The sequence below is a fragment of the Pelobates fuscus genome, chromosome 2, assembly GCF_036172605.1.
Source record: "Pelobates fuscus isolate aPelFus1 chromosome 2, aPelFus1.pri, whole genome shotgun sequence".
In the NCBI taxonomy this organism is placed as follows: domain Eukaryota; kingdom Metazoa; phylum Chordata; class Amphibia; order Anura; family Pelobatidae; genus Pelobates; species Pelobates fuscus.
This window is the reverse complement of record NC_086318.1, coordinates 288,075,981-288,098,293: the sequence shown is the minus strand read 5'-3', so window position 1 is coordinate 288,098,293 and position 22,313 is coordinate 288,075,981. Positions and strand designations below refer to the sequence as shown.

The 22,313-nt window shown below is 41.7% G+C and overlaps 68 pseudogenes; all 68 read left to right on the top strand.

Moving 5' to 3' along the window:
• The first annotated feature begins 17 nt into the window (after positions 1-17).
• On the top strand, positions 18-136 carry LOC134595484 (5S ribosomal RNA; annotated as a pseudogene).
• Positions 137-278: 142 nt separating this feature from the next.
• On the top strand, positions 279-397 carry LOC134596786 (5S ribosomal RNA; annotated as a pseudogene).
• A 134-nt stretch (positions 398-531) lies between these two features.
• LOC134588619 (5S ribosomal RNA) lies at positions 532-650 on the top strand (annotated as a pseudogene).
• Positions 651-967: 317 nt separating this feature from the next.
• On the top strand, positions 968-1,086 carry LOC134595189 (5S ribosomal RNA; annotated as a pseudogene).
• Positions 1,087-1,220: 134 nt separating this feature from the next.
• On the top strand, positions 1,221-1,339 carry LOC134596731 (5S ribosomal RNA; annotated as a pseudogene).
• A 134-nt stretch (positions 1,340-1,473) lies between these two features.
• Positions 1,474-1,592, top strand: LOC134596520 (5S ribosomal RNA; annotated as a pseudogene).
• Positions 1,593-1,726: 134 nt separating this feature from the next.
• Positions 1,727-1,845, top strand: LOC134598174 (5S ribosomal RNA; annotated as a pseudogene).
• A 134-nt stretch (positions 1,846-1,979) lies between these two features.
• Positions 1,980-2,098, top strand: LOC134589151 (5S ribosomal RNA; annotated as a pseudogene).
• A 317-nt stretch (positions 2,099-2,415) lies between these two features.
• LOC134597390 (5S ribosomal RNA) lies at positions 2,416-2,534 on the top strand (annotated as a pseudogene).
• A 134-nt stretch (positions 2,535-2,668) lies between these two features.
• Positions 2,669-2,787, top strand: LOC134598098 (5S ribosomal RNA; annotated as a pseudogene).
• A 134-nt stretch (positions 2,788-2,921) lies between these two features.
• Positions 2,922-3,040, top strand: LOC134588798 (5S ribosomal RNA; annotated as a pseudogene).
• A 468-nt stretch (positions 3,041-3,508) lies between these two features.
• On the top strand, positions 3,509-3,627 carry LOC134594657 (5S ribosomal RNA; annotated as a pseudogene).
• A 134-nt stretch (positions 3,628-3,761) lies between these two features.
• LOC134594363 (5S ribosomal RNA) lies at positions 3,762-3,880 on the top strand (annotated as a pseudogene).
• A 134-nt stretch (positions 3,881-4,014) lies between these two features.
• Positions 4,015-4,133, top strand: LOC134596415 (5S ribosomal RNA; annotated as a pseudogene).
• Positions 4,134-4,267: 134 nt separating this feature from the next.
• LOC134588843 (5S ribosomal RNA) lies at positions 4,268-4,386 on the top strand (annotated as a pseudogene).
• Positions 4,387-4,763: 377 nt separating this feature from the next.
• LOC134595595 (5S ribosomal RNA) lies at positions 4,764-4,882 on the top strand (annotated as a pseudogene).
• Positions 4,883-5,017: 135 nt separating this feature from the next.
• On the top strand, positions 5,018-5,136 carry LOC134588797 (5S ribosomal RNA; annotated as a pseudogene).
• Positions 5,137-5,270: 134 nt separating this feature from the next.
• On the top strand, positions 5,271-5,389 carry LOC134588796 (5S ribosomal RNA; annotated as a pseudogene).
• A 620-nt stretch (positions 5,390-6,009) lies between these two features.
• On the top strand, positions 6,010-6,128 carry LOC134595149 (5S ribosomal RNA; annotated as a pseudogene).
• Positions 6,129-6,262: 134 nt separating this feature from the next.
• On the top strand, positions 6,263-6,381 carry LOC134597761 (5S ribosomal RNA; annotated as a pseudogene).
• A 134-nt stretch (positions 6,382-6,515) lies between these two features.
• Positions 6,516-6,634, top strand: LOC134588795 (5S ribosomal RNA; annotated as a pseudogene).
• A 468-nt stretch (positions 6,635-7,102) lies between these two features.
• LOC134594656 (5S ribosomal RNA) lies at positions 7,103-7,221 on the top strand (annotated as a pseudogene).
• A 134-nt stretch (positions 7,222-7,355) lies between these two features.
• On the top strand, positions 7,356-7,474 carry LOC134587870 (5S ribosomal RNA; annotated as a pseudogene).
• A 134-nt stretch (positions 7,475-7,608) lies between these two features.
• Positions 7,609-7,727, top strand: LOC134596414 (5S ribosomal RNA; annotated as a pseudogene).
• A 134-nt stretch (positions 7,728-7,861) lies between these two features.
• On the top strand, positions 7,862-7,980 carry LOC134597183 (5S ribosomal RNA; annotated as a pseudogene).
• A 134-nt stretch (positions 7,981-8,114) lies between these two features.
• Positions 8,115-8,233, top strand: LOC134596100 (5S ribosomal RNA; annotated as a pseudogene).
• Positions 8,234-8,367: 134 nt separating this feature from the next.
• Positions 8,368-8,486, top strand: LOC134594754 (5S ribosomal RNA; annotated as a pseudogene).
• A 134-nt stretch (positions 8,487-8,620) lies between these two features.
• On the top strand, positions 8,621-8,739 carry LOC134594123 (5S ribosomal RNA; annotated as a pseudogene).
• Positions 8,740-8,965: 226 nt separating this feature from the next.
• Positions 8,966-9,084, top strand: LOC134588565 (5S ribosomal RNA; annotated as a pseudogene).
• Positions 9,085-9,219: 135 nt separating this feature from the next.
• LOC134594122 (5S ribosomal RNA) lies at positions 9,220-9,338 on the top strand (annotated as a pseudogene).
• Positions 9,339-9,472: 134 nt separating this feature from the next.
• On the top strand, positions 9,473-9,591 carry LOC134597275 (5S ribosomal RNA; annotated as a pseudogene).
• A 225-nt stretch (positions 9,592-9,816) lies between these two features.
• On the top strand, positions 9,817-9,935 carry LOC134587759 (5S ribosomal RNA; annotated as a pseudogene).
• Positions 9,936-10,069: 134 nt separating this feature from the next.
• Positions 10,070-10,188, top strand: LOC134594840 (5S ribosomal RNA; annotated as a pseudogene).
• Positions 10,189-10,322: 134 nt separating this feature from the next.
• LOC134588336 (5S ribosomal RNA) lies at positions 10,323-10,441 on the top strand (annotated as a pseudogene).
• A 134-nt stretch (positions 10,442-10,575) lies between these two features.
• On the top strand, positions 10,576-10,694 carry LOC134594797 (5S ribosomal RNA; annotated as a pseudogene).
• Positions 10,695-10,919: 225 nt separating this feature from the next.
• LOC134597273 (5S ribosomal RNA) lies at positions 10,920-11,038 on the top strand (annotated as a pseudogene).
• A 225-nt stretch (positions 11,039-11,263) lies between these two features.
• On the top strand, positions 11,264-11,382 carry LOC134589217 (5S ribosomal RNA; annotated as a pseudogene).
• A 225-nt stretch (positions 11,383-11,607) lies between these two features.
• Positions 11,608-11,726, top strand: LOC134594121 (5S ribosomal RNA; annotated as a pseudogene).
• A 468-nt stretch (positions 11,727-12,194) lies between these two features.
• On the top strand, positions 12,195-12,313 carry LOC134588481 (5S ribosomal RNA; annotated as a pseudogene).
• Positions 12,314-12,538: 225 nt separating this feature from the next.
• LOC134596280 (5S ribosomal RNA) lies at positions 12,539-12,657 on the top strand (annotated as a pseudogene).
• A 134-nt stretch (positions 12,658-12,791) lies between these two features.
• On the top strand, positions 12,792-12,910 carry LOC134588151 (5S ribosomal RNA; annotated as a pseudogene).
• Positions 12,911-13,044: 134 nt separating this feature from the next.
• On the top strand, positions 13,045-13,163 carry LOC134598319 (5S ribosomal RNA; annotated as a pseudogene).
• A 134-nt stretch (positions 13,164-13,297) lies between these two features.
• On the top strand, positions 13,298-13,416 carry LOC134597741 (5S ribosomal RNA; annotated as a pseudogene).
• A 225-nt stretch (positions 13,417-13,641) lies between these two features.
• Positions 13,642-13,760, top strand: LOC134589089 (5S ribosomal RNA; annotated as a pseudogene).
• Positions 13,761-14,076: 316 nt separating this feature from the next.
• On the top strand, positions 14,077-14,195 carry LOC134588032 (5S ribosomal RNA; annotated as a pseudogene).
• A 135-nt stretch (positions 14,196-14,330) lies between these two features.
• LOC134595724 (5S ribosomal RNA) lies at positions 14,331-14,449 on the top strand (annotated as a pseudogene).
• Positions 14,450-14,583: 134 nt separating this feature from the next.
• LOC134596522 (5S ribosomal RNA) lies at positions 14,584-14,702 on the top strand (annotated as a pseudogene).
• Positions 14,703-14,836: 134 nt separating this feature from the next.
• LOC134595775 (5S ribosomal RNA) lies at positions 14,837-14,955 on the top strand (annotated as a pseudogene).
• Positions 14,956-15,575: 620 nt separating this feature from the next.
• On the top strand, positions 15,576-15,694 carry LOC134594913 (5S ribosomal RNA; annotated as a pseudogene).
• A 468-nt stretch (positions 15,695-16,162) lies between these two features.
• On the top strand, positions 16,163-16,281 carry LOC134594036 (5S ribosomal RNA; annotated as a pseudogene).
• Positions 16,282-16,506: 225 nt separating this feature from the next.
• On the top strand, positions 16,507-16,625 carry LOC134594120 (5S ribosomal RNA; annotated as a pseudogene).
• A 134-nt stretch (positions 16,626-16,759) lies between these two features.
• Positions 16,760-16,878, top strand: LOC134594119 (5S ribosomal RNA; annotated as a pseudogene).
• A 478-nt stretch (positions 16,879-17,356) lies between these two features.
• LOC134594117 (5S ribosomal RNA) lies at positions 17,357-17,475 on the top strand (annotated as a pseudogene).
• Positions 17,476-17,609: 134 nt separating this feature from the next.
• On the top strand, positions 17,610-17,728 carry LOC134587758 (5S ribosomal RNA; annotated as a pseudogene).
• A 134-nt stretch (positions 17,729-17,862) lies between these two features.
• LOC134594839 (5S ribosomal RNA) lies at positions 17,863-17,981 on the top strand (annotated as a pseudogene).
• Positions 17,982-18,115: 134 nt separating this feature from the next.
• On the top strand, positions 18,116-18,234 carry LOC134587747 (5S ribosomal RNA; annotated as a pseudogene).
• A 134-nt stretch (positions 18,235-18,368) lies between these two features.
• LOC134594029 (5S ribosomal RNA) lies at positions 18,369-18,487 on the top strand (annotated as a pseudogene).
• Positions 18,488-18,712: 225 nt separating this feature from the next.
• LOC134597271 (5S ribosomal RNA) lies at positions 18,713-18,831 on the top strand (annotated as a pseudogene).
• Positions 18,832-19,056: 225 nt separating this feature from the next.
• On the top strand, positions 19,057-19,175 carry LOC134595335 (5S ribosomal RNA; annotated as a pseudogene).
• Positions 19,176-19,308: 133 nt separating this feature from the next.
• LOC134597666 (5S ribosomal RNA) lies at positions 19,309-19,427 on the top strand (annotated as a pseudogene).
• A 133-nt stretch (positions 19,428-19,560) lies between these two features.
• LOC134595304 (5S ribosomal RNA) lies at positions 19,561-19,679 on the top strand (annotated as a pseudogene).
• Positions 19,680-19,813: 134 nt separating this feature from the next.
• Positions 19,814-19,932, top strand: LOC134592505 (5S ribosomal RNA; annotated as a pseudogene).
• A 468-nt stretch (positions 19,933-20,400) lies between these two features.
• Positions 20,401-20,519, top strand: LOC134595088 (5S ribosomal RNA; annotated as a pseudogene).
• A 478-nt stretch (positions 20,520-20,997) lies between these two features.
• LOC134594116 (5S ribosomal RNA) lies at positions 20,998-21,116 on the top strand (annotated as a pseudogene).
• Positions 21,117-21,250: 134 nt separating this feature from the next.
• Positions 21,251-21,369, top strand: LOC134594415 (5S ribosomal RNA; annotated as a pseudogene).
• Positions 21,370-21,503: 134 nt separating this feature from the next.
• LOC134587976 (5S ribosomal RNA) lies at positions 21,504-21,622 on the top strand (annotated as a pseudogene).
• Positions 21,623-21,756: 134 nt separating this feature from the next.
• LOC134594838 (5S ribosomal RNA) lies at positions 21,757-21,875 on the top strand (annotated as a pseudogene).
• A 134-nt stretch (positions 21,876-22,009) lies between these two features.
• Positions 22,010-22,128, top strand: LOC134589318 (5S ribosomal RNA; annotated as a pseudogene).
• Positions 22,129-22,313: the final 185 nt, after the last annotated feature.

The following is a 22,313-nucleotide window of genomic DNA, read 5'->3' as shown; positions in this document are numbered from 1 at the left end:
CGCATTCTCTTAATTTCACTTACGGCCATACCAGTCTGAAAGTGCCTGATCTCGTCAGATCTTGGAAGCCATCCAGACTCGGGCCTGGTTAGTACTTGTATGGGAGACCAACTAGGAACCTCAGGTGCCGTAAGCTTTTGTTTATTTCTTTTTTTATTTTTTGCATTATGATGTCATAATCAGACCACTTTTTTCCCTATCCAGAAGCGTCTTGTCTTTTGTCGCAACCAGAGTTTGATATTCTACCAACATTAGCGAGATCGCATTCTCTTAATTTCACTTACGGCCATACCAGTCTGAAAATGCCTGATCTCGTCAGATCTCGGCAGCCATCCAGACTCGGACCTGGTTAGTACTTGTGTGGGAGACCAACTAGGAACCTCAGGTGCCGTAAGCTTTTGTTTATTTCTTTTTTGCATTATGATGTCATAATAAGACCACTTTTTTCCCTATCCAGAAGCGTCTTGTCTTTTGTCGCAACCAGAATTTGATATTCTACCAACATTAGCGAGATTGCATTCTCTTAATTTCAGTTACGGCCATACCAGTCTGAAAATGCCTGATCTCGTCAAATCTTGGAAGCCATCCAGACTTGGGCCTGGTTAGTACTTGTATGGGAGACCAACTAGGAACCTCAGGTGCCGTAAGCTTTTGTTTATTTCTTTTTTTGCATTATGATGTCATAATCAGACCACTTTTTTCTCTATGGGAGACCAACTAGGAACCTCAGGTGCCGTAAGCTTTTGTTTATTTCTTTTTTGCATTATGATGTCATAATCAGACCACTTTTTTCCCTATGGTAGACCAACTAGGAACCTCAGGTGCCGTAAGCTTTTGTTTATTTCTTTTTTGCATTATGATGTCATAATCAGACCACTTTTTTCCCTATCCAGAAGCGTCTTGTCTTTTGTCGCAACCAGAGTTTGATATTCTACCATCATTAGCGAGATCGCATTCTCTTAATTTCCTTTATGGCCATACCAGTCTGAAAATGCCTGATCTCATCAGATCTCGGAAGCCATCCAGACTCGGGCCTGGTTAGTACTTGTATGGGTGACCAACTAGGAACCTCAGGTGCCGTAAGCTTTTGTTTATTTCTTTTTTGCATTATGATGTCATAATCAGACCACTTTTTTCCCTATCCAGAAGCGTCTTGTCTTTTGTCGCAACCAGAGTTTGATATTCTACCAATATTAGCGAGATCGCATTCTCTTAATTTCACTTACGGCCATACCAGTCTGAAAATGCCTGATCTCATCAGATCTCGGAAGCCATCCAGACTCGGGCCTGGTTAGTACTTGTATGGGAGACCAACTAGGAACCTCAGGTGCCGTAAGCTTTTGTTTATTTCTTTTTTGCATTATGATGTCATAATCAGACCACTTTTTTCCCTATCCAGAAGTGTCTTGTCTTTTGTCGCAACCAGAGTTTGATATTCTACCAACATTAGCGAGATCGCATTCTCTTAATTTCACTTACGGCCATACCAGTCTGAAAGTGCCTGATCTCATCAGATCTTGGAAGCCATCTAGACTCGGGCCTGGTTAGTACTTGTATGGGAGACCAACTAGGAACCTCAGGTGCCGTAAGCTTTTGTTTATTTCTTTTTTGCATTATGATGTCATAATCAGACCACTTTTTTCCCTATCCAGAAGCGTCTTGTCTTTTGTCGCAACCAGAGTTTGATATTCTACCAACATTAGCGAGATCGCATTCTCTTAATTTAACTTACGGCCATACCAGTCTGAAAATGCCTGATCTCGTCAGATTTCGGAAGCCATCCAGACTCGGGCCTGGTTAGTACTTGTATGGGAGACCAACTAGAAACCTCAGGTGCCGTAAGCTTTTGTTTATTTCTTTTTTGCATTATGATGTCATAATCAGACCATTTTTTTCCCTATCCAGAAGCGTCTTGTCTTTTGTCGCAACCAGAGTTTGATATTCTACCAACATTAGCGAGATTGCATTCTTTTAATTTCAGTTACGGCCATACCAGTCTGAAAATGCCTGATCTCGTCAAATCTTGGAAGCCATCCAGACTTGGGCCTGGTTAGTACATGTATGGGAGACCAACTAGGAACCTCAGGTGCCGTAAGCTTTTGTTTATTTATTTTTTTGCATTATGATGTCATAATCAGACCACTTTTTTCTCTATGGGAGACCAACTAGGAACCTCAGGTGCCGTAAGCTTTTGTTTATTTCTTTTTTGCATTATGATGTCATAATCAGACCACTTTTTTCCCTATGGGAGACCAACTAGGAACCTCAGGTGCCGTAAGCTTTTGTTTATTTCTTTTTTGCATTATGATGTCATAATCAGACCACTTTTTTCCCTATCCAGAAGCGTCTTGTCTTTTGTCGCAACCAGAGTTTGATATTCTACCAACATTAGCGAGATCGCATTCGCTTAATTTCCCTTGCGGCCATACCAGTCTGAAAATGCCTGATCTCGTCAGATCTCGGAAGCCATCCAGACTTGGGCCTGGTTAGTACTTGTATGGGAGACCAACTAGGAACCTCAGGTGCCATAAGCTTTTGTTTATTTCTTTTTTGCATTATGATGTCATAATCAGACCACTTTTTTCCCTATCCAGAAGCGTATTGTCTTTTCTCGCAACCAGAGTTTGATATTCTACCAACATTAGCGAGATCGCATTCTCTTAATTTCACTTACGGCCATACCAGTCTGAAAATGCCTGATCTCATCAGATCTCGGAAGCCATCAAGACTCGGGCCTGGTTAGTACTTGTATGGGAGGCCAATTAGGAACCTCAGGTGCTGTAAGCTTTTGTTTATTTCTTTTTTGCATTATGATGTCATAATCAGACCACTTTTTTCCTTATCCAGAAGCGTCTTGTCTTTTGTTGCAACCAGAGTTTGATATTCTACCAACATTAGCGAGATCGCATTCTCTTAATTTCACTTACGGCCATACCAGTCTGAAAATGCCTAATCTCGTCAGATCTCGGAAGCCATCCAGACTCGGGTCTGGTTAGTACTTGTATGGGAGACCAACTAGGAACCTCAGGTGCCGTACGCTTTTGTTTATTTCTTTTTTGCATTATGATGTCATAATCAGACCACTTTTTTCCCTATCCAGAAGCGTATTGTCTTTTCTCGCAACCAGAGTTTGATATTCTACCAACATTAGCGAGATCGCATTCTCTTAATTTCACTTACGGCCATACCAGTCTGAAAATGCCAGATATCGGAAGCCATCCAGACTCGGGCCTGGTTAGTACTTGTATGGGAGACCAACTAGGAACCTCAGGTGCTGTAAGCTTTTGTTTATTTCTTTTTTGCATTATGATGTCATAATCAGGCCACTTTTTTCCCTATGGGAGACCAACTAGGAACCTCAGGTGCCGTAAGCTTTTGTTTATTTCTTTTTTGCATTATGATGTCATAATCAGACCACTTTTTTCACTATCCAGAAGCGTCTTGTCTTTTGTCGCAACCAGAGTTTGATATTCTACCAACATTAGCGAGATCGCATTCTCTTAATTTCCCTTACGGCCATACCAGTCTGAAAATGCCTGATCTCGTCAGATCTCGGAAGCCATCCAGACTCGGGCCTGGTTAGTACTTGTATGGGAGACCAACTAGGAACCTCAGGTGCCGTAAGCTTTTGTTTATTTCTTTTTTGCATTATGATGTCATAATCAGACCACTTTTTTCCCTATCCAGAAGCGTCTTGTCTTTTGTCGCAACCAGAGTTTGATATTCTACCAACATTAGCGAGATCGCATTCTCTTAATTTCATTTACGGCCATACCAGTCTGAAAATGCCTGATCTCATCAGATCTCGGAAGCCATCCAGACTCGGGCCTGGTTAGTACTTGTATGGGAGACCAACTAGGAACCTCAGGTGCCATAAATTTTTGTTTATTTCTTTTTTGCATTATGATGTCATAATCAGACCACTTTTTTCCCTATCCAGAAGCGTCTTGTCTTTTGTCGCAACCAGAGTTTGATATTCTACCAACATTAGCGAGATCGCATTCTCTTAATTTCACTTACGGCCATACCAGTCTGAAAATGCCTGATCTCGTCAGATCTCGGAAGCCATCCAGACTCGGGTCTGGTTAGTACTTGTATGGGAGACCAACTAGGAACCTCAGGTGCTGTAAGCTTTTGTTTATTTCTTTTTTGCATTATGATGTCATAATCAGACCACTTTTTTCCCTATCCAGAAGCGTCTTGTCTTTTGTCGCAACCAGAGTTTGATATTCTACCAACATTAGCGAGATCGCATTCTCTTAATTTCACTTACGGCCATACCAGTCTGAAAATGCCTGATCTCGTCAGATCTCGGAAGCCATCCATACTCAGGTCTGGTTAGTACTTGTATGGGAGACCAACTAGGAACCTCAGGTGCTGTAAGCTTTTGTTTATTTCTTTTTTGCATTATGATGTCATAATCAGACCACTTTTTTCCCTATCCAGAAGCGTCTTGTCTTTTGTCGCAACCAGAGTTTGATATTCTACCAACATTAGCGAGATCGCATTCTCTTAATTTCACTTACAGCCATACCAGTCTGAAAATGCCAGATCTTGGAAGCCATCCAGACTCAGGCCTGGTTAGTACTTGTATGGGAGACCAACTAGGAACCTCAGGTGCCGTAAGCTTTTGTTTATTTCTTTTTTGCATTATGATGTCATAATCAGACCACTTTTTTCCCTATCCAGAAGCATCTTGTCTTTTGTCGCAACCAGAGTTTGATATTCTACCAACATTAACGAGATCGCATTCGCTTAATTTCACTTACGGCCATACCAGTCTGAAAATGCCTGATCTCGTCAGATCTCGGAAGCCATCCAGACTTGGGCCTGGTTAGTACTTGTATGGGAGACCAACTAGAAACCTCAGGTGCCGTAAGCTTTTGTTTATTTATTTTTTGCATTATGATGTCATAATCAGACCACTTTTTTCCCTATCCAGAAGCGTCTTGTCTTTTGTCGCAACCAGAGTTTGATATTCTACCAAACATTAGCGAGATCGCATTCTCTTAATTTCACTTACGGCCATACCAGTCTGAAAATGCCTAATCTCGTCAGATCTCGGAAGCCATCCAGACTCGGGTCTGGTTAGTACTTGTATGGGAGACCAACTAGGAACCTCAGGTGCCGTACGCTTTTGTTTATTTCTTTTTTGCATTATGATGTCATAATCAGACCACTTTTTTCCCTATCCAGAAGCGTATTGTCTTTTCTCGCAACCAGAGTTTGATATTCTACCAACATTAGTGAGATCGCATTCTCTTAATTTCACTTACGGCCATACCAGTCTGAAAATGCCTAATCTCGTCAGATCTCGGAAGCCATCCAGACTCGGGTCTGGTTAGTACTTGTATGGGAGACCAACTAGGAACCTCAGGTGCCGTACGCTTTTGTTTATTTCTTTTTTGCATTATGATGTCATAATCAGACCACTTTTTTCCCTATCCAGAAGCGTATTGTCTTTTCTCGCAACCAGAGTTTGATATTCTACCAACATTAGTGAGATCGCATTCTCTTAATTTCACTTACGGCCATACCAGTCTGAAAATGCCAGATCTCGGAAGCCATCAAGACTCGGGCCTGGTTAGTAATTATATGGGAGGCCAACTAGGAACCTCAGGTGCTGTAAGCTTTTGTTTATTTCTTTTTTGCATTATGATGTCATAATCAGACCACTTTTTTCCCTATCCAGAAGCGTATTGTCTTTTCTCGCAACCAGAGTTTGATATTCTACCAACATTAGTGAGATCGCATTCTCTTAATTTCACTTACGGCCATACCAGTCTGAAAATGCCAGATCTCGGAAACCATCAAGACTCGGGCCTGGTTAGTACTTGTATGGGAGGCCAACTAGGAACCTCAGGTGCTGTAAGCTTTTGTTTATTTCTTTTTTGCATTATGATGTCATAATCAGACCACTTTTTTCCCTATCCAGAAGCGTCTTGTCTTTTGTCGCAACCAGAGTTTGATATTCTACCAACATTAGCGAGATCGCATTCTCTTAATTTCCCTTACGGCCATACCAGTCTGAAAATGCCTGATCTCGTCAGATCTCAGAAGCCATCCAGACTTGGGCCTGGTTAGTACTTGTATGGGAGACCAACTAGGAACCTCAGGTGCCATAAGCTTTTGTTTATTTCTTTTTTGCATTATGATGTCATAATCAGACCACTTTTTTCCCTATCCAGAAGCGTATTGTCTTTTCTCGCAACCAGAGTTTGATATTCTACCAACATTAGCGAGATCGCATTCTCTTAATTTCACTTACGGCCATACCAGTCTGAAAATGCCTGATCTCATCAGATCTCGGAAGCCATCAAGACTCGGGCCTGGTTAGTACTTGTATGGGAGGCCAATTAGGAACCTCAGGTGCCGTAAGCTTTTGTTTATTTCTTTTTTGCATTATGATGTCATAATCAGACCACTTTTTTCCTTATCCAGAAGCGTCTTGTCTTTTGTTGCAACCAGAGTTTGATATTCTACCAACATTAGCGAGATCGCATTCTCTTAATTTCACTTACGGCCATACCAGTCTGAAAATGCCTAATCTCGTCAGATCTCGGAAGCCATCCAGACTCGGGTCTGGTTAGTACTTGTATGGGAGACCAACTAGGAACCTCAGGTGCCGTACGCTTTTGTTTATTTATTTTTTGCATTATGATGTCATAATCAGACCACTTTTTTCCCTATCCAGAAGCGTATTGTCTTTTCTCGCAACCAGAGTTTGATATTCTACCAACATTAGCGAGATCGCATTCTCTTAATTTCACTTACGGCCATACCAGTCTGAAAATGCCAGATATCGGAAGCCATCCAGACTCGGGCCTGGTTAGTACTTGTATGGGAGACCAACTAGGAACCTCAGGTGCTGTAAGCTTTTGTTTATTTCTTTTTTGCATTATGATGTCATAATCAGGCCACTTTTTTCCCTATGGGAGACCAACTAGGAACCTCAGGTGCCGTAAGCTTTTGTTTATTTATTTTTTGCATTATGATGTCATAATCAGACCACTTTTTTCACTATCCAGAAGCGTCTTGTCTTTTGTCGCAACCAGAGTTTGATATTCTACCAACATTAGCGAGATCGCATTCTCTTAATTTCCCTTACGGCCATACCAGTCTGAAAATGCCTGATCTCGTCAGATCTCGGAAGCCATCCAGACTCGGGCCTGGTTAGTACTTGTATGGGAGACCAACTAGGAACCTCAGGTGCCGTAAGCTTTTGTTTATTTCTTTTTTGCATTATGATGTCATAATCAGACCACTTTTTTCCCTATCCAGAAGCGTCTTGTCTTTTGTCGCAACCAGAGTTTGATATTCTACCAACATTAGCGAGATCGCATTCTCTTAATTTCACTTACGGCCATACCAGTCTGAAAATGCCTGATCTCATCAAATCTCGGAAGCCATCCAGACTCGGGCCTGGTTAGTACTTGTATGGGAGACCAACTAGGAACCTCAGGTGCCATAAATTTTTGTTTATTTCTTTTTTGCATTATGATGTCATAATCAGACCACTTTTTTCCCTATCCAGAAGCGTCTTGTCTTTTGTCGCAACCAGAGTTTGATATTCTACCAACATTAGCGAGATCGCATTCTCTTAATTTCACTTACGGCCATACCAGTCTGAAAATGCCTGATCTCGTCAGATCTCGGAAGCCATCCAGACTCGGGTCTGGTTAGTACTTGTATGGGAGACCAACTAGGAACCTCAGGTGCTGTAAGCTTTTGTTTATTTCTTTTTTGCATTATGATGTCATAATCAGACCACTTTTTTCCCTATCCAGAAGCGTCTTGTCTTTTGTCGCAACCAGAGTTTGATATTCTACCAACATTAGCGAGATCGCATTCTCTTAATTTCACTTACGGCCATACCAGTCTGAAAATGCCTGATCTCGTCAGATCTCAGAAGCCATCCATACTCGGGTCTGGTTAGTACTTGTATGGGAGACCAACTAGGAACCTCTGGTGCCGTAAGCTTTTGTTTATTTCTTTTTTGCATTATGATGTCATAATCAGACCACTTTTTTCCCTATCCAGAAGCGTCTTGTCTTTTGTCGCAACCAGAGTTTGATATTCTACCAACATTAGCGAGATCGCATTCTCTTAATTTCACTTACGGCCATACCAGTCTGAAAATGCCTGATCTCATCAGATCTCGGAAGCCATCCAGACTCGGGCCTGGTTAGTACTTGTATGGGAGACCAACTAGGAACCTCAGGTGCCATAAATTTTTGTTTATTTCTTTTTTGCATTATGATGTCATAATCAGACCACTTTTTTCCCTATCCAGAAGCGTCTTGTCTTTTGTCGCAACCAGAGTTTGATATTCTACCAACATTAGCGAGATCGCATTCTCTTAATTTCACTTACGGCCATACCAGTCTGAAAATGCCTGATCTCGTCAGATCTCGGAAGCCATCCAGACTTGGGTCTGTTTAGTACTTGTATGGGAGACCAACTAGGAACCTCAGGTGCTGTAAGTTTTTGTTTATTTCTTTTTTGCATTATGATGTCATAATCAGACCACTTTTTTCCCTATCCAGAAGCGTCTTGTCTTTTGTCGCAACCAGAGTTTGATATTCTACCAACATTAGCGAGATCGCATTCTCTTAATTTCACTTACGGCCATACCAGTCTGAAAATGCCTGATCTCGTCAGATCTCGGAAGCCATCCAGACTCGGGCCTGGTTAGTACTTGTATGGGAGACCAACTAGGAACCTCAGGTGCCGTAAGCTTTTGTTTATTTCTTTTTTGCATTATGATGTCATAATCAGACCACTTTTTTTCCCTATGGGAGACCAACTAGGAACCTCAGGTGCCGTAAGCTTTTGTTTATTTCTTTTTTGCATTATGATGTCATAATCAGACCACTTTTTTCCCTATCCAGAAGCGTCTTGTCTTTTGTCGCAACCAGAGTTTGATATTCTACCAACATTAGTGAGATCGCATTCTCTTAGTTTCACTTACGGCCATACCAGTCTGAAAATGCCTGATCTTGTCAGATCTCGGAAGCCATCCAGACTCGGGTCTGGTTAGTACTTGTATGGGAGACCAACTAGGAACCTCAGGTGCCGTACGCTTTTGTTTATTTCTTTTTTGCATTATGATGTCATAATCAGACCACTTTTTTTCCCTATCCAGAAGCGTCTTGTCTTTTGTCGCAACCAGAGTTTGATATTCTACCAACATTAGCGAGATCGTATTCTCTTAATTTCACTTACGGCCATACCAGTCTGAAAATGCCTGATCTCGTCAGATCTCGGAAGCCATCCAGACTCGGGCCTGGTTAGTACTTGTATGGGAGACCAACTAGGAACCTCAGGTGCCGTAAGCTTTTGTTTATTTCTTTTTTGCATTATGATGTCATAATCAGACCACTTTTTTCCCTATCCAGAAGCATCTTGTCTTTTGTCGCAACCAGAGTTTGATATTCTACCAACATTAACGAGATCGTTTTGGCTTAATTTCACTTACGGCCATACTAGTCTGAAAATGCCTGATCTCGTCAGATCTCGGAAGCTATCCAGACTTGGGCCTGGTTAGTACTTGTATAGGAGACCAACTAGGAATCTCAGGTGCCGTATGCTTGTGTTTATTTCTTTTTTGCATTATGATGTCATAATCAGACCACTTTTTTCCCTATGTGAGACCAACTAGGAACCTCAGGTGCCGTAAGCTTTTGTTTATTTCTTTTTTGCATTATGATGTCATAATCAGACCACTTTTTTCCCTATCCAGAAGCGTCTTGTCTTTTGTCGCAACCAGAGTTTGATATTCTACCAACATTAGCGAGATCGCATTCTCTTAATTTCATTTACGGCCATTCCAGTCTGAAAATGCCTGATCTCGTCAGATCTCGGATGCCATCCAGACTCGGGCCTGGTTAGTACTTGTATGGGAGACCAACTAGGAACCTCAGGTGCTGTAAGCTTTTGTTTATTTCTTTTTTGCATTATGATGTCATAATCAGACCACTTTTTTCCCTATCCAGAAGCGTCTTGTCTTTTGTCGCAACCAGAGTTTGATATTCTACCAACATTAGCGAGATCGCATTCTCTCAATTTCATTTACGGCCATACCAGTCTGAAAATGCCTGATCTCGTCAGATCTCGGAAGCCATCCAGACTCGGGCCTGGTTAGTACTTGTATGGGAGACCAACTAGGAACCTCAGGTGCCGTAAGCTTTTGTTTATTTCTTTTTTGCATTATGATGTCATAATCAGACCACTTTTTTCACTATCCAGAAGAGTCTTGTCTTTTGTCGCAAGCAGAGTTTGATATTCTACCAACATTAGCGAGATCGCATTCTCTTAATTTCACTTACGGCTATACCAGTCTGAAAATGCCTGATCTCGTCAGATCTCGGAAGCAATTCAGACTCGGGCCTGGTTAGTACTTGTATGGGAAACCAACTAAGAACCTCAGTTGCCGTAAGCTTTTGTTTATTTCTTTTTTGCATTATGATGTCATAATCAGACCACTTTTTTCCCTATCCAGAAGCATCTTGTCTTTTGTCGCAACAAGAGTTTGATATTCTACCAACATTAGCGAGATCGCATTCTCTTAATTTCACTTACGGCCATACCAGTCTGAAAATGCCTGATCTCGTCAGATCTCAGAAGCCATCCAGACTCGGGCCTGGTTAGTACTTGTATGGGAGACCAACTAGGAACCTCAGGTGCCGTAAGCTTTTGTTTATTTCTTTTTTGAATTATGATGTCATAATCAGACCACTTTTTTCCCTATGGGAGACCAACTAGGAACCTCAGGTGCCGTAAGCTTTTGTTTATTTCTTTTTTGCATTTTGATGTCATAATTAGACCACTTTTTTCCCTATACAGAAGCGTCTTGTCTTTTGTCGCAACCAGAGTTTGATATTCTACCAACATTAGCGAGAACGCATTCTCTTAATTTCACTTAAGGCCATACCAGTCTGAAAATGCCTGATCTCGTCAGATCTCGGAAGCCATCCAGACTCGGGCCTGGTTAGTACTTGTATGGGAGACCAACTAGGAACCTCAGGTGCCGTAAGCTTTTGTTTATTTCTTTTTTGCATTATGATGTCATAATCAGACCACTTTTTTCCCTATGGGAGACCAACTAGGAACCTCAGGTGCCGTAAGCTTTTGTTTATTTCTTTTTTGCATTATGATATCATAATCAGACCACTTTTTTCCCTATCCAGAAGCGTCTTGTCTTTTGTCGCAACCAGAGTTTGATATTCTACCAACATTAGCGAGAACGTATTCTCTTAATTTCACTTAAGGCCATACCAGTCTAAAAATGCCTGATCTCGTCAGATCTCGGAAGCCATCCAGACTCGGGCCTGGTTAGTACTTGTATGGGAGACCAACTAGGAACCTCAGCTGCCGTAAGCTTTTGTTTATTTCTTTTTTGCATTATGATGTCATAATCAGACCACTTTTTTCCCTATGGGAGACCAACTAGGAACCTCAGGTGCCGTAAGCTTTTGTTTATTTATTTTTTGCATTATGATGTCATAATCAGACCACTTTTTTCCCTATCCAGAAGCGTCTTGTCTTTTGTCGCAACCAGAGTTTGATATTCTACCAACATTAGCGAGATCGCATTCTCTTAATTTCACTTACGGCCATACCAGTCTGAAAATGCCTGATCTCGTCAGATCTCGGAAGCCATCCAGACTCGGGCCTGGTTAGTACTTGTATGGGAGACCAACTAGGAACCTCAGGTGCCGTAAGCTTTTGTTTATTTCTTTTTTGCATTATGATGTCATAATCAGACCACTTTTTTCCCTATCCAGAAGCGTCTTGTCTTTTGTCGCAACCAGAGTTTGATATTCTACCAACATTAGCGAGATCGCATTCTCTTAATTTCACTTACGGCCATACCAGTCTGAAAATGTCAGATCTCGGAAGCCATCCAGACTTGGGCCTGGTTAGTACTTGTATGGGAGACCAACTAGGAACCTCAGGTGCCGTAAGCTTTTGTTTATTTCTTTTTTGCATTATGATGTCATAATCAGACCACTTTTTTCCCTATGGGAGACCAACTAGGAACCTCAGGTGCCGTAAGCTTTTGTTTATTTCTGTTTTGCATTATGATGTCATAATCAGACCACTTTTTTCCCTATCCAGAAGCGTCTTGTCTTTTGTCGCAACCAGAGTTTGATATTCTACCAACATTAGCGAGATCGCATTCTCTTAATTTCCCTTACGGCCATACCAGTCTGAAAATGCCTGATCTCGTCAGATCTCGGAAGCCATCCATACTCGGGCCTGGTTAGTACTTGTATGGGAGACCAACTAGGAACCTCAGGTGCCTTAAGCTTTTGTTTATTTCTTTTTTGCATTATGATGTCATAATCAGACCACTTTTTTCCCTATGGGAGACCAACTAGGAACCTCAGGTGCCGTAAGCTTTTGTTTATTTCTTTTTTGCATTATGATGTCATAATCAGACCACTTTTTTCCCTATCCAGAAGCGTCTTGTCTTTTGTCGCAACCAGAGTTTGATATTCTACCAACATTAGCGAGATCGCATTCTCTTAATTTCTCTTACGGCCATACCAGTCTGAAAATGCCTGATCTTGTCAGATCTCGGAAGCCATCCAGACTCGGGCCTGGTTAGTACTTGTATGGGAGACCAACTAGGAACCTCAGGTGCCGTAAGCTTTTGTTTATTTCTTTTTTGCATTATGATGTCATAATAAGACCACTTTTTTCCCTATCCAGAAGCGTCTTGTCTTTTGTCGCAACCAGAGTTTGATAATCTACCAACATTAGCGAGATCGCATTCTCTTAATTTCACTTATGGCCATACCAGTCTGAAAATGCCTGATCTCGTCAGATCTCGGAAACCATCCAGACTCGGGTCTGGTTAGTACTTGTATGGGAGACCAACTAGGAACCTCAGGTGCAGTAAGCTTTTGTTTATTTCTTTTTTGCATTATGATGTCATAATCAGACCACTTTTTTCCCTATCCAGAAGCGTCTTGTCTTTTGTCGCAACCAGAGTTTGATATTCTACCAACATTAGCGAGATCGCATTCTCTTAATTTCAATTACGGCCATACCAGTCTGAAAATGCCTGATCTCGTCAGATCTCGGAAGCCATCCAGACTTGGGCCTGGTTAGTACTTGTATGGGAGACGAACTAGGAACCTCAGGTGCCGTAAGCTTTTGTTTATTTCTTTTTTGCATTATGATGTCATAATCAGACCACTTTTTTCCCTATCCAGAAGCGTCTTGTCTTTTGTCGCAACCAGAGTTTGATATTCTACCAACATTAGCGAGATCGCATTCTCTTAATTTCACTTACGGCAATACCAGTCTGAAAATGCCTGATCTCATCAGATCTCGGAAGCCATCCAGACTCTGGCCTGGTTAGTACTTGTATGGGAGACCAACTAGGAACCTCAGGTGCCGTAAGCTTTTGTTTATTTCTTGTTTGCATTATGATGTCATAATCAGACCACTTTTTTCCCTATGGGAGACCAACTAGGAACCTCAGGTGCCGTAAGCTTTTGTTTATTTCTTTTTTGCATTATGATGTCATAATCAGACCACTTTTTTCCCTATCCAGAAGCGTCTTGTCTTTTGTCGCAACCAGAGTTTGTTATTCTACCAACATTAGCGAGATCACATATTCTTAATTTCCCTTACGGACATACCAGTCTGAAAATGCCTGATCTCGTCAGATCTAGGAAGCCATCCAGACTCGGACCTGGTTAGTACTTGTATGGGAGACCAACTAGGAACCTCAGGTGCCGTAAGCTATTGTTTATTTCTTTTTTGCATTATGATGTCATAATCAGACCACTTTTTTCCCTATGGGAGACCAACTAGGAACCTCAGGTGCCGTAAGCTTTTGTTTATTTCTTTTTTGCATTATGATGTCATAATCAGACCACTTTTTTCCCTATGGGAGACCAACTAGGAACCTCAGGTGCCGTAAGCTTTTGTTTATTTCTTTTTTGCATTATGATGTCATAATCAGACCACTTTTTTCCCTATCCAGAAGCGTCTTGTCTTTTGTCGCAACCAGAGTTTGATATTCTACCAACATTAGCGAGAACGTATTCTCTTAATTTCACTTAAGGCCATACCAGTCTGAAAATGCCTGATCTCGTCAGATCTTGGAAGCCATCCAGACTCGGGCCTGGTTAGTACTTGTATGGGAGACCAACTAGGAACCTCAGGTGCCGTAAGCTTTTGTTTATTTCATTTTTCGCATTATTATGTCATAATCAGACCACTTTTTTCCCTATCCAGAAGCGTCTTGTCTTTTGTCGCAACCAGAGTTTGATATTCTACCAACATTAGCCAGATCGCATTCTCTTAATTTCACTTACGGCCATACCAGTCTGAAAATGCCTGATCTCGTCAGATCTCGGAATCCATCCAGACTCGGGCCTGTTTAGTACTTGTATGGGAGACCAACTAGGAACCTCAGGTGCCGTAAGCTTTTGTTTATTTCTTTTTTGCATTATGATGTCATAATCAGACCACTTTTTTCCCTATCCAGAAGCGTCTTGTCTTTTGTCGCAATCAGAGTTTGATATTCTACCAACATTAGCGAGATCGCATTCTCTTAATTTCACTTACGGCCATACCAGTCTGAAAATGCCTGATCTCGTCAGATCTCAGAAGCCATCCAGACTCGGGCCTGGTTAGTACTTGTATGGGAGACCAACTAGGAACCTCAGGTGCCGTTAACTTTTGTTTATTTCTTTTTTGCATTATGATGTCATAATCAGACCACTTTTTTCCCTATCCAGAAGCGTCTTGTCTTTTGTCGCAACCAGAGTTTGATATTCTACCAACATTAGCGAGATCGCATTCTCTTAATTTCACTTACGTCCATACCAGTCTGAAAATGCCTGATCTCATCAGATCTCGGAAGCCATCCAGACTCGGGCCTGGTTAGTACTTGTATGGGAGACCAACTAGGAACCTCAGGTGCCGTAAGCTTTTGTTTATTTCTTTTTTGCATTATGATGTCATAATCAGACCACTTTTTTCCCTATGCAGAAGCGTCTTGTCTTTTGTCGCAACCAGAGTTTGATATTCTACCAACATTAGCGAGATCGCATTCTCTTAATTTCACTTACGGCCATACCAGTCTGAAAATGCCAGATCTCGGAAGCCATCCAGAATCGGGCCTGGTTAGTACTTGTATGGGAGACCAACTAGGAACCTCAGGTGCCGTACGCTTTTGTTTATTTCTTTTTTGCATTATGATGTCATAATCAGACCACTTTTTTCCCTATCCAGAAGCGTCTTGTCTTTTGTCGCAACCAGAGTTTTATATTCTACCAACATTAGCGAGATCCCATTCTCTTAATTTCACTTACGGCCGTACCAGTCTGAAAATGCCAGATCTCGGAAGCCATCCAGACTCGGGCCTGGTTAGTACTTGTATGGGACACCAACTAGGAACCTCAGGTGCCGTAAGCTTTTGTTTATTTCTTTTTTGCATTATGATGTCATAATCAGACCACTTTTTTCCCTATCCAGAAGCGTCTTGTCTTTTGTCGCAACCAGAGTTTGATATTCTACCAACATTAGCGAGATCGCATTCACTTAATTTCACTTATGGCCATACCAGTCTGAAAATGCCTGATCTCGTCAGATCTCGGAAGCCATCCAGACTCGGGCCTGGTTAGTACTTGTATGGGAGACCAACTAGGAACCTCAGGTGCCGTAAGCTTTTGTTTATTTCTTTTTTGCATTATGATGTCATAATCAGACCACTTTTTTCCCTATCCAGAAGCGTCTTGTCTTTTGTCGCAACCAGAGTTTGATATTCTACCAACATTAGCGAGATCGCATTCTCTTAATTTCACTTACGGCCATACCAGTCTGAAAATGCCAGATCTCGGAAGCCATCCAAACTCGGGCCTAGTTAGAACTTGTATGGAAGACCAACTAGGAACCTCAGTTGCCGCAAGCTTTTGTTTATTTCTTTTTTGCATTATGATGTCATAATCAGACCACTTTTTTCCCTATGGGAGACCAACTAGGAACCTCAGGTGCCGTAAGCTTTTGTTTATTTCTTTTTTGCATTATGATGTCATAATCAGACCACTTTTTTCCCAATCCAGAAGCGTCTTGTCTTTTGTCGCAACCAGAGTTTGATATTCTACCAACATTAGCGAGATCGCATTCTCTCAATTTCACTTACGGCCATACCAGTCTGAAAATGCCTGATCTCGTCAGATCTCGGAAGCTATCCAGACTCGGGCCTGGTTAGTACTTGTATGGGAGACCAACTAGGAACCTCAGGTGCCGTAAGCTTTTGTTTATTTCTTTTTTGCATTATGATGTCATAATCAGACCACTTTTTTCCCTATGGGAGACCAACTAGGAACCTCAGGTGCCGTAAGCTTTTGTTTATTTCTTTTTTGCATTATGATGTCATAATCAGACCACTTTTTTCCCAATCCAGAAGCGTCTTGTCTTTTGTCGCAACCAGAGTTTGATATTCTACCAACATTAGCGAGATCGCATTCTCTTAATTTCACTTACGGCCATACCAGTCTGAAAATGCCTGATCTCGTCAGATCTCGGAAGCCATCCAGACTCGGGCCTGGTTAGTACTTGTATGGGAGACCAACTAGGAACCTCAGGTGCCGTAAGCTTTTGTTTATTTCTTTTTTGCATTATGATGTCATAATCAGACCACTTTTTTCCCAATCCAGAAGCGTCTTGTCTTTTGTCGCAACCAGAGTTTGATATTCTACCAACATTAGCGAGATCGCATTCTCTTAATTTCACTTACGGCCATACCAGTCTGAAAATGCCTGATCTCGTCAGATCTCGGAAGCCATCCAGACTCGGGCCTGGTTAGTACTTGTATGGGAGACCAACTAGGAACCTCAGGTGCCGTAAGCTTTTGTTTATTTCTTTTTTGCATTATGATGTCATAATCAGACCACTTTTTTCCCTATCCAGAAGCGTCTTGTCTTTTGTCGCAACCAGAGTTTGATATTCTACCAACATTAGCGAGATCGCATTCTCTTAATTTCACTTACGGCCATACCAGTCTGAAAATGCCTGATCTCGTCAGATCTCGGAAGCCATCCAAACTCGGGCCTAGTTAGAACTTGTATGGAAGACCAACTAGGAACCTCAGTTGCCGCAAGCTTTTGTTTATTTCTTTTTTGCATTATGATGTCATAATCAGACCACTTTTTTCCCTATGGGAGACCAACTAGGAACCTCAGGTGCCGTAAGCTTTTGTTTATTTCTTTTTTGCATTATGATGTCATAATCAGACCACTTTTTTCCCTATCCAGAAGCGTCTTGTCTTTTGTCGCAACCAGAGTTTGATATTCTACCAACATTAGCGAGATCGCATTCTCTTAATTTCACTTACGGCCATACCAGTCTGAAAATGCCTGATCTCGTCAGATCTCGGAAGCCATCCAGACTCGGGCCTGGTTAGTACTTGTATGGGAGACCAACTAGGAACCTCAGGTGCCGTAAGCTTTTGTTTATTTCTTTTTTGCATTATGATGTCATAATCAGACCACTTTTTTCCCTATCCAGAAGCGTCTTGTCTTTTGTCGCAACCAGAGTTTGATATTCTACCAACATTAGCGAGATCGCATTCTCTTAATTTCATTTACGGCCATTCCAGTCTGAAAATGCCTGATCTCGTCAGATCTCGGATGCCATCCAGACTCGGGCCTGGTTAGTACTTGTATGGGAGACCAACTAGGAACCTCAGGTGCTGTAAGCTTTTGTTTATTTCTTTTTTGCATTATGATGTCATAATCAGACCACTTTTTTCCCTATCCAGAAGCGTCTTGTCTTTTGTCGCAACCAGAGTTTGATATTCTACCAACATTAGCGAGATCGCATTCTCTCAATTTCATTTACGGCCATACCAGTCTGAAAATGCCTGATCTCGTCAGATCTCGGAAGCCATCCAGACTCGGGCCTGGTTAGTACTTGTATGGGAGACCAACTAGGAACCTCAGGTGCCGTAAGCTTTTGTTTATTTCTTTTTTGCATTATGATGTCATAATCAGACCACTTTTTTCCCTATCCAGAAGCATCTTGTCTTTTGTCGCAACCAGAGTTTGATATTCTACCAACATTAGCGAGATCGCATTCTCTTAATTTCACTTACGGCCATACCAGTCTGAAAATGCCTGATCTCGTCAGATCTCGGAAGCCATTCAGACTCGGGCCTGGTTAGTACTTGTATGGGAAACCAACTAAGAACCTCAGTTGCCGTAAGCTTTTGTTTATTTCTTTTTTGCATTATGATGTCATAATCAGACCACTTTTTTCCCTATCCAGAAGCATCTTGTCTTTTGTCGCAACAAGAGTTTGATATTCTACCAACATTAGCGAGATCGCATTCTCTTAACTTCACTTACGGCCATACCAGTCTGAAAATGCCTGATCTCGTCAGATCTCAGAAGCTATCCAGACTCGGGCCTGGTTAGTACTTGTATGGGAGACCAACTAGGAACCTCAGGTGCCGTAAGCTTTTGTTTATTTCTTTTTTGAATTATGATGTCATAATCAGACCACTTTTTTCCCTATGGGAGATCAACTAGGAACCTCAGGTGCCGTAAGCTTTTGTTTATTTCTTTTTTGCATTATGATGTCATAATTAGACCACTTTTTTCCCTATACAGAAGCGTCTTGTCTTTTGTCGCAACCAGAGTTTGATATTCTACCAACATTAGCGAGAACGCATTCTCTTAATTTCACTTAAGGCCATACCAGTCTGAAAATGCCTGATCTCGTCAGATCTCGGAAGCCATCCAGACTCGGGCCTGGTTAGTACTTGTATGGGAGACCAACTAGGAACCTCAGGTGCCGTAAGCTTTTGTTTATTTCTTTTTTGCATTATGATGTCATAATCAGACCACTTTTTTCCCTATGGGAGACCAACTAGGAACCTCAGGTGCCGTAAGCTTTTGTTTATTTCTTTTTTGCATTATGATGTCATAATCAGACCACTTTTTTCCCTATCCAGAAGCGTCTTGTCTTTTGTCGCAACCAGAGTTTGATATTCTATCAACATTAGCCAGATCGCATTCTTTTAATTTCACTTACGGCCATACCAGTCTGAAAATGCCTGATCTCGTCAGATCTTGGAAGCCATCCAGACTTGGGCCTGGTTAGTACTTGTATGGGAGACCAACTAGGAACCTCAGGTGCCGTAAGCTTTTGTTTATTTCTTTTTTGCATTATGATGTCATAATCAGACCACTTTTTTCCCTATCCAGAAGCGTCTTGTCTTTTTCGCAACCAGAGTTTGATATTCTACCAACATTAGCGAGATCGCATTCTCTTAATTTCCCTTACGGCCATACCAGTCTGAAAATGCCTGATCTTGTCAGATCTCTGAAGCCATCCAGACTCGGGCCTGGTTAGTACTTGTATGGGAGACCAACTAGGAACCTCAGGTGCCGTAAGCTTTTGTTTATTTCTTTTTTGCATTATGATGTCATAATCAGACCACTTTTTTCCCTATCCAGAAGCGTCTTGTCTTTTTCGCAACCAGAGTTTGATATTCTACCAACATTAGCGAGATCGCATTCTCTTAATTTCCCTTACGGCCATACCAGTCTGAAAATGCCTGATCTCGTCAGATCTCTGAAGCCATCCAGACTCGGGCCTGGTTAGTACTTGTATGGGAGACCAACTAGGAACCTCAGGTGCCGTAAGCTTTTGTTTATTTCTTTTTTGCATTATGATGTCATAATCAGACCACTTTTTTCCCTATCCAGAAGCGTCTTGTCTTTTGTCGCAACCAGAGTTTGATATTCTACCAACATTAGCGAGATCGCATTCTATAAATTTCGCTTACGGCCATACCAGTCTGAAAATGCCTGATCTCGTCAGATCTCGGAAGCCATCCAGACTCGGGCCTGGTTAGTACTTGTATGGGAGACCAACTAGGAACCTCAGGTGCCGTAAGCTTTTGTTTATTTCTTTTTGGCATTATGATGTCATAATCAGACCACTGTTTTCCCTATGGGAGACCAACTAGGAACCTCAGGTGCCGTAAGCTTTTGTTTATTTCTTTTTTGCATTATGATGTCATAATCAGACCACTTTTTTCCCTATCCAGAAGCGTCTTGTCTTTTGTCGCAACCAGAGTTTGATATTCTACCAACATTAGCGAGATCGCATTCTCTTAATTTCACTTACGGCCATACCAGTCTGAAAATGCCAGATCTCGGAAGCCATCCAGAATCGGGCCTGGTTAGTACTTGTATGGGAGACCAACTAGGAACCTCAGGTGCCGTACGCTTTTGTTTATTTCTTTTTTGCATTATGATGTCATAATCAGACCACTTTTTTCCCTATCCAGAAGCGTCTTGTCTTTTGTCGCAACCAGAGTTTGATATTCTACCAACATTAGCGAGATCGCATTCTCTTAATTTCCCTTACGGCCATACCAGTCTGAAAATGCCTGATCTCGTCAGATCTCGGAAGCCATCCAGACTCGGGCCTGTTTAGTACTTGTATGGGAGACCAACTAGGAACCTCAGGTGCCGTAAGCTTTTGTTTATTTCTTTTTTGCATTATGATGTCATAATCAGACCACTTTTTTCCCTATCCAGAAGCGTCTTGTCTTTTGTCGCAACCAGAGTTTGATATTCTACCAACATTAGCGAGATCGCATTCTCTTAATTTCACTTACGGCCATACCAGTCTGAAAATGCCTGATCTCGTCAGATCTCGGAAGCCATCCAAACTCGGGCCTAGTTAGAACTTGTATGGAAGACCAACTAGGAACCTCAGTTGCCGCAAGCTTTTGTTTATTTCTTTTTTGCATTATGATGTCATAATCAGACCACTTTTTTCCCTATGGGAGACCAACTAGGAACCTCAGGTGCCGTAAGCTTTTGTTTATTTCTTTTTTGCATTATGATGTCATAATCAGACCACTTTTTTCCCAATCCAGAAGCGTCTTGTCTTTTGTCGCAACCAGAGTTTGATATTCTACCAACATTAGCGAGATCGTATTCTCTTAATTTCACTTACGGCCATACCAGTCTGAAAATGCCTGATCTCGTCAGATCTCGGAAGCCATCCAGACTCGGGCCTGGTTAGTACTTGTATGGGAGACCAACTAGGAACCTCAGGTGCCGTAAGCTTTTGTTTATTTCTTTTTTGGATTATGATGTCATAATTAGACCACTTTTTTCCCTATCCAGAAGCGTCTTGTCTTTTGTCGCAACCAGAGTTTGATATTCTACCAACATTAGCGAGATCGCATTCTCTTAATTTCACTTACGGCCATACCAGTCTGAAAATGCCTGATCTCGTCAGATCTCGGAAGCCATCCAGACTCGGGCCTGTTTAGTACTTGTATGGGAGACCAACTAGGAACCTCAGGTGCCGTAAGCTTTTGTTTATTTCTTTTTTGCATTATGATGTCATAATCAGACCACTTTTTTCCCTATCCAGAAGCGTCTTGTCTTTTGTCGCAACCAGAGTTTGATATTCTACCAACATTAGCGAGATCGTATTCTCTTAATTTCATTTACGGCCATTCCAGTCTGAAAATGCCTGATCTCGTCAGATCTCGGATGCCATCCAGACTCGGGCCTGGTTAGTACTTGTATGGGAGACCAACTAGGAACCTCAGGTGCTGTAAGATTTTGTTTATTTCTTTTTTGCATTATGATGTCATAATCAGACCACTTTTTTCCCTATCCAGAAGCGTCTTGTCTTTTGTCGCAACCAGAGTTTGATATTCTACCAACATTAGCGAGATCGCATTCTCTCAATTTCATTTACGGCCATACCAGTCTGAAAATGCCTGATCTCGTCAGATCTCGGAAGCCATCCAGACTCGGGCCTGGTTAGTACTTGTATGGGAGACCAACTAGGAACCTCAGGTGCCGTAAGCTTTTGTTTATTTCTTTTTTGCATTATGATGTCATAATCAGACCACTTTTTTCCCTATCCAGAAGCATCTTGTCTTTTGTCGCAACAAGAGTTTGATATTCTACCAACATTAGCGAGATCGCATTCTCTTAATTTCACTTATGGCCATACCAGTCTGAAAATGCCTGATCTCGTCAGATCTCAGAAGCCATCCAGACTCGGGCCTGGTTAGTACTTGTATGGGAGACCAACTAGGAACCTCAGGTGCCGTAAGCTTTTGTTTATTTCTTTTTTGAATTATGATGTCATAATCAGACCACTTTTTTCCCTATGGGAGACCAACTAGGAACCTCAGGTGCCGTAAGCTTTTGTTTATTTCTTTTTTGCATTATGATGTCATAATTAGACCACTTTTTTCCCTATACAGAAGCGTCTTGTCTTTTGTCGCAACCAGAGTTTGA